Here is an 8,085-nt window from a genome sequence, read left to right on the forward strand (position 1 = left end):
TGAGAGAGAATATGTCTTTATCAAATGATGATAACTACCCATCTCTTAAGAAAAGAGGACCACCTGCTAAGAGATTCTAAGAGGAAAGCTAAATATTACAGAACGGCCTCTTCACATCACTCTATAAGTAGAGTTTTCATGGCTATAAAGAGACACACATAGTTTTCAATTGTTCTAGTAAAACCTGATCTCTGTGATTCACAGTTTTATGACATTACCTTCTATTCTTGAGACTTTGGGGGTTCTTCTCTTCCCCCAAAAAGTTCAACAGAAATAAAGCTTAGTTTGAGAGGCACTTGAATGTTTTCATTCCTTTTGCCCCTTTATTGGAGACAAAAAACTTAAGGAAAAAGTTTACATAAGGATGCAACCTTATAAGGTAGAACTAGGGATGCCCCTAAAAAATCCATCAAAAAAGGTAGTTTTTATGTTGAAAAGCCTTTTAATTGATTATCTTGACATCAAGATGTACGACTATAAAAAATAAAAAGAATTTAAGTCTCAGAAATAGTGCATTTACAACATATTACCACACCATCCATTTTCAAGATTTTCATATGTTTATAGATCTACTTGATTTTAACCATTTTTGAAATTAAAATTTTTATAATTAGATATAAAAATAGATTTTAAGATAATCCTAAGAACATTTTACATCAAAATTATGTACCATAATAAAATTTGAAGATGCACCTTACCTCTACATCTACAGATGCATCCGTATGCCAGTTGCACCCTAAAATTAAATACCTAATTCCAGATAATTAGTAGTAACTTTGTAAGGGTTGTTAACTCTATCGCGCCTAAAAAAGGGAAAACTTTCTATTTGGCACTTCACTTATAAAAGATTTATGTAACTTTTGTTTCTCTTCCATCTAATATCGTCCCATCTTGATCAGGTGGTTGAGAACGTGTAAAATATTAAAGTTTTATTTTTGAGTAATGATCCTATAGGACCCTCCCCCACCCATGTACGTAGGACCCCAGAGGATCACCATTAAAGTTGGCATGGATCTCAAGAAAAGTTATCACATGGGTGTGGGACTTGACTTTTCTATAGATCCGTGCCAAAAATAATGGTGATCATTTGGGGTCCTACACATATGGGTGGGGGAGGGTCCTCTAGGATCATTTCTCTTTATTTTTTCTAGAAATCATATTAAGATGAAATTTAGGGGTGTGTAATTAGTTAGAGCTTTCATGTAAAATAAAAATAAAAATAAATAAAAATAGAATAACTAAAAGGGAAAAGTTTATATAAGGTTGCAACCTTAAAATGTAGAACTACATATGCACCTCAAAAATCCATTGAAAAATGTTATATTAATGTTGAAATCTAATTGATCTTCTTGACATCGAGATATATGAATATGAAAAAAAAAAAAAAAAAAGATTTTGAGTCCCAGATATAGTGCATCTTGTGACACATTATCTAGACCGTCTATTTTCAAGATTTTCATATGTTTATAGATCTACTTGATTTTTAATCATTTTTAGAGTTTAAAGTTTTACGATTAGATATGACAATAGATTTTCAAACAATCTTATGAATTTTTAACACAAAAAATATATGTTATGATAAAGTTCGAAGCTGTATGCATTTACAAAATACCGTCTCAATCATCCTATTTCATCAGATTCGGGATGTGATATGCAACCTTATTGAAACCACACCCTAACTAAAATACGCCAAAATATCTTGTCACCGTACCATTATAATATAATGAAACTACACTTCTTGAAAACCATGTTTTTCGTATTTGTATAACCCCAAAACATGTACAAATCTTCTCGTCATCGTAATAATCAGTTCCAAAAAAAAAAAACATCAATTTGCATTCTAGATATGGTCAAAATGGGTCCCCTTCGACAACAAATCTAGACTATTCATTTGGTGAATTCATCAAGATCTAGGCCTTTACAAACTCAAAATCTTTTTTTTTCCTTTTTTAACATAATTCATCTCATGATAATAAAGTCACCTAAAGAAATTGGAAAGGAAACAAATAATTCTAAAGCTTAAATCTAAGCATCTTATCAAAATGGATGGTCTATGTTACTAGGCTACAAAAACATTTTCTAAGTAGTGTTATCCAATTTTTCTTTTTTACCCTTTATGGAGATGACAAAAGTACCCTTTGTCTTGTACTAATATTTACAAAATTGCCTCATAAAAGTAACTTTTAAAAAAAAATAGATAACATAATTAATAAATCCACCCTTCACAACTCTCTCTATCTTGAACCTTTGTAATTTGAAGGGTTGTGAAGTTTAGATTATCCATATATATATATATATATATATATATATATATATATATATATATATATATATATATATATATATATATATATATATATATATATATATATATATATTATATGAGAAATGATCAAATGCAACGGTTGTATAGTATTATAATGTGATCATACCTCTAGAAAGCCATAGTTTTGGCATTTGTATGACCTCAAATTTTGCACACACATTCTTTTCATCCTCATAATCGAATCTTACAAAAAAAAATTCAATTTGCACCCTAGATATGATCAAAATTAGTACCCATCCATCAATGAATCTGGACCATCCATTTGGTGAATTTCAAGATCTAGGCCTTAACAAATTCAAAATCACTATTTTCTTTTTTAGCATTATTAATCTAATGATGATAATGCTATATAAAAATTTTGGGAATAAAAAAAAGCCTTTTGAGGCCTATATCTAACCATCTCAATAAAATGGGCGGCTTATATTAATTGGGCTAGAATGAAAATATTTTAGAGCATTTTTTCAAAACTTTTTTTTTTGTGATTGTTCTTCAAAATGAAAAGAGTGTACATTTAAAAATTTATGTTAAATAAATGCCTTTAACATGGCTTTTGAAGATGGTTGCATTATACTACTATACAACCTTTGCATGAAATCATTCCCCTATATATATATATATATATATATATATATATATATATATATATATATATATATATATATAGGGTAGTGATTTCATACAATGGTTGTATCATATTATAATGCAACACACTTCTAGAAAACCATGTTTGTGGTATTTATATGACCCAAAATTTTGTACACACACTCTCTTCATCTCAATAATCAAATCGCAAAAAAAAAAAAGTTTAATTTGAACTCTAGATATGGTCAAAATGAGTCCCCTCTAAAAATGAATCGAGACCTTTCATTTGGTGAATTTCAAGATCTTAGTCTTTATAAGCTCAAAATCATTTTTTCGATTTTTTAACATTGTTCATCTAATAATAATAAAGCCATCCAAAAAAATTGAAAATGAAAAAAATCCTTCTAAAGCCTAGATCTAAGCATCTCACCAAAGTGAATGGCCTATGTTAGTTGGGCTAAAAAAATACTTTCTAGGCTATGTTTTCAAAATTTTCTTTTTTGTGATTGTTCATTAGAATGAAAAGAGTGAATATTTCAAATTTTGGATCAAACGAATGGCTATAATATGGTTTTTGAAGGTTGTTGCATCATCTTACTGTACAACCGTGCATGAAATCATTGCCTATATATATATATATATATATATATATATATATATATATATATAGAGAGAGAGAAAGAGAGAGAGAGAGAGAGAGAGAGAGAGAGAGAGAGCCTAGGCTCTAAACAATCAAATTAGCTTACCTCAAAACTTTCACTAGAAGAGGTTGTTTTGATGCCCAAATATCTTGAAATTGATCATCTCGATATCAAGATGCATGGACTTGAGAAAAAAATGGATTTCAAGTTTTGGAAATAGTGCATCTTGTAACGCATTTTTTGACCGTCCATTTTTAAGTTATTCAAATTTTCATAGATCTACTTGATCTAAAAAATTTTTGAAGCTTTAAATTTTATAATTAAAGATGAAAATATATTTTAACACTAGTTAAAGATTTCTAATATTGAAACGATATTTCTTGACTGTATTTGGAGGTGAGCTCTAATTTGATTTTTTAGAGCCTCGGCTCTATACAAACCACATCCTATATATAAGCATCTGCTTGTTTTTTTCTCGATTAATATAATTTTTTTTCTCGATTAATTACGCGTGTTAAATGAATGAGGTTTCTTTCCGTAGATTATCCATTTAAGCCTACATAAAAAAATTTCATTAGAAGAGGTTGTTTTGATGGCCAAATATCTTCAAATCGATCATCTCGACATCGATATGCATAGACATGAGAAAAAATGGATTTCAAGTTTTGAAAATAGTGCATTTTGTAACACATTTTTGGACTGTCAATTTTCAAGTTTTCATAGATCTGTTGATCTATACTATTTTTAAAGCTTTAAAATTTATAAATAAAGATGAAAATATATTTTAAGACTATCACAAAGATTTCCAATATTAAACCACATTTTTCGACTCTATTTGAAGGTAGGTTCTAATTTGATTGTTTAGAGCCTAAGCTCTATACAAACCGCATTCTTTAAATAATATTCAAGAAGCCAACAAATTTATAGGGAAAATTAGTAAAATCCCCACGTTGGATATTCTAATCATATTGCCCCATGTTAAAGTATCTCTCACCCACTACTTCAAAAATTTATTCTCTCAATTCATAATTTACATTTTTAAAGTAAATCTATGATGAAAATGGCATTATTAATAACTCTTAAAAAAATCAAAATAATTTGGAAAAAATGCATGTAAGGTGTCAACCTTATAGTGTAGAAGTAATGTGTACCTCAAAACCCATTGAAAAAGGTCGTTTCGTTACTAGAAAATTTCCCAATTAATCATCTCGACCTCGATATATGTAGATATGAAAGAAGAAAAAGAATTTTAAATCTGAAATTTAGTCCATCTTATAGCACGTTATCTAGACCGTCCGTTTTCAAGATTTTCGAATGCTCATAGATTAGCTGGATTTGCACCATTTTCGAAGCTTTCAATTTCAGTATATGGGTGAAAAATAGACTTTTAAACCATGATGAGGGTTTTGGTACCGAAAATACTGATTTTGTGATGCACCTTACCGTGATTGCTTAAGGGTATGTTGGTTTTTCTCTCTAAAGCTCTCTTTTTCTCTCTAAAAATGTAAATAGTTTTGTTGCTTTCTTTTTTTGAATCTCTTTCTCTAAAATCATGAATAAATTTGTTAGTTTCTCTTTCTTATTTTCCCATGTTTTTTCTCTCCATGTAGATCCCAAACCAATTATGTCTCTAGAGAGAAAAACCGAGTAACCCATTTATATTTTTAGATAGAGATATGAATATGGATTGGGATGTGGGAGAAAGAAAACATGAGAAAAATAAGGGCATTTTTGTTATAAATAAAACCATAGAGTACCTTGAGAGGTTCATGAACAAAAAAAAATAATAATTACGATATGAGTGGAAAAGACTGTTTAACGGGCCATTACTCGGAGAACATACAATATAGGAAAATGAGGAAGGAAGCATTAGGTTAATTGTTTGTTTTAAAGGGACAACGGAATGGGAGAGGAGAAGCAAGCAAGAAAGAGAGACTCAACAAATCAACCACTATTTAACTCATTTTCCATATGTTTGAAAGTTCAAAACCTTCCCTTTTCTCCCCTCCGCGTTCTTACCAACTCTCTTTCTCTCTCTCTCTCTCTCTCTCTCTCTCATCTAATCTTTATGAGAACACATAGGCATCGCATGACCTCGTGCTTTTTTTGTGGAATAAATTTGCTCTACAATATGACTAAGCTAGAGAGTGCACCTCCTAAATATATATAAATGCATGGAAAAATCTCACACCATCATTTCCTTGAAGGTGCGTTTTTTCATCAACTTTGCCCAAATTTCGTCCACCAAATACTATATACCTTCTTTCAAACGTGAGGACTCTTACCTAACTTTTTTGAATAATTAACGTACGGACTTTGAATTTTTTAAAAATATAAAATGTTTTGTTTTTAGGTAAAAATTACAAAGAAGGTCTGTCAATCTTTTTTTTTTTTTTTTTTTTTTTTTTTTAAATTGTGTTTAAATCTAAGGATGGAATCCTCGGTCTAAATTTTATTTTATTTTATTTTTCAAAATTTTCGTTAGTAGGTCAATCCCAATCTTTAAGGAAGTGCCTATTAATGAAAAAGCTAAAAAAATAACTAAAATTCGAACCGAGAATATCTTCAAACCGAGGGAAAATTTTGAAAAAAAAAACAGGTTAACCAACCTTTTTTGTAATTTCCATCTATAAATGGAACATTTCATATTTTAGGAAAATTTTAAGATCTGTATGTAAATCGTTCCAACATTTTTTTTCCATGTTAGAGTGAGAGAGAGAGAAATTTTGGCCATGGTTCCATACATAATAGAATTATATAAATCTACAGGGGAGAAAGGGAACCTTGCACACTTGAGAGAGAGAGAGAGAGAGAGCGAGAGAGAGAGCGAGAGAGAGAGGATGCAGGTATTGTTGAAGTGTGTCATGTTTATGACGGCTCTAGGCTTGATTTTAAATGCTTTTCTCCTGCCTACAGTGGAATCAAGGCTTATTTATCGATCTTCCCCTCGAATGAGTAAATATTATTTTCCGTATTGATTACTGATATCTTTTTTTCACTTGGGGCTCTGAATTTTCTTCCTTGATACTAATATTAATGTTATATATCCATGCATAACCCTAAATCAACTAATCTCGTAACTTGTTTTGTTCATATTTCAACTATTAGTGTGTAAAGTTTTAATTTTTAATATATTTTTGGCAGGAAATGGAATTTATGAAGACTTCGGAAATTTTGGAGCTGCCATCCTTCAACAGAGTCCCCAACCAAACCCGAACCGTAGTCCTCGCAAAGGCCCGTCTCCTCCTCCATCTCCTTAAGCCTTCTCCTCGCCCAAATCCTCAAATGCTACATTTAGTGATGAAGCATTACTTTTTTTTATTTATCTTTGTCATTGGTTTGTTTACCCATTATTCCTATTATTTTTATGGTATGTGACTATTGTTTAATCATATTTATGGATCTCTAATGGAGTGCAAGAAGACATGTGCCGGTTCACCCTCTCCCTTTGATTATGGGAGATTTACTCAAATAAGAGAACTATGTGTTGGTCTAGGATTTGTAGAGAAAATAAGAAAGAAAATCATTTTTATTATGGTGTTGTTATTTCCATTTTAAGTCACTGTTATGAATTAAATCAAGCAAAAGCGATACAATTTAGATGAATATTGTTCCAAGTTTTGTTATTCTTCCAACTCACATCTCTCTCTCTCAACGGCAATGAGAAAAGGACGCGGTTAGCATGCGGCCAGCCCTCGTAGAAACGCGGGTTGGCAATAAATATTGTATTTTAATTTTTAAAACTAGAAATAATAATTATATTTAAAAAAATGGAAGCATATAATGAGACTATTTACCATTGTTTCAAGGTGGTCACAATTAAGTAAGTAATTGTGACCTCTTTATACCAAAGATAAAAGGTTTCATTGTATACAATCTCTTAAAAAAAATATTTGGACTGTTAGTTACAATTGTTTTTAGATGGATCGCCGGCTTGCATTCTTTTATACCTCTAGACAACATATTGTAAAAATGCGGTCCGGCATGAAACCATTTTTCATTAGAAAATGTCTTGGACTTTGATGCATTAACGTTTCCTAGTGCAGGCCCCAACTTTATTAAGTATTCGTGTGCTTATATGTGGAATTTTCCTATAATTGTCTTATTGCGTTTAAGTTTTTTGTGGTATCCCATATTTTAGAAATGAGAATAGTATAACATCCGAATTACATAAAGGTCTAATTGGTGTACAAGCATCCTTCAACCGTTAAGATTAGAAGTAAAAAAAATGAATGATTATACAGTTGTTTCCCATATAATAACCCTAGACACATAAAGCCCAAATACATTAAAGCTTAATATAGGCTCAACTCCTCGTTCTAACCCCAAGCAATTCAAAACATTCTACATTTTTGCAACTTAATCATGGGAAAATATTGATTATGTAGAAGACTAGAATTTACACCACAAGATAGGAAACAATAAAGTGCCACCGGCCTCAACATTTACTTTTATGCAAATAAATTTCTTTTTTTCCCTGTCCATTGTTGAAGAGACACACGGACGTCAATCCCTTGCTATTAATACAAGAAATGA

General features: G+C 30.6%; 1 long non-coding RNA gene across 1 annotated transcript; it reads left to right on the forward strand.

Annotated features, from left to right (window-relative positions):
* Positions 1–6,099: 6,099 nt before the first annotated feature.
* LOC148780271 (uncharacterized) lies at positions 6,100–7,084 on the forward strand. The gene is made up of 2 exons (XR_016042305.1): positions 6,100–6,504; positions 6,694–7,084. It is a non-coding gene; the product is annotated as an uncharacterized LOC148780271 (long non-coding RNA).
* Positions 7,085–8,085: the final 1,001 nt, after the last annotated feature.

Source organism: Amborella trichopoda, chromosome 10 (assembly GCF_054954075.1).
Source record: "Amborella trichopoda isolate Santa Cruz 75 chromosome 10, AtrichopodaSantaCruz75HAP2 v2.0, whole genome shotgun sequence".
Taxonomy (NCBI): Eukaryota; Viridiplantae; Streptophyta; class Magnoliopsida; order Amborellales; family Amborellaceae; genus Amborella; species Amborella trichopoda.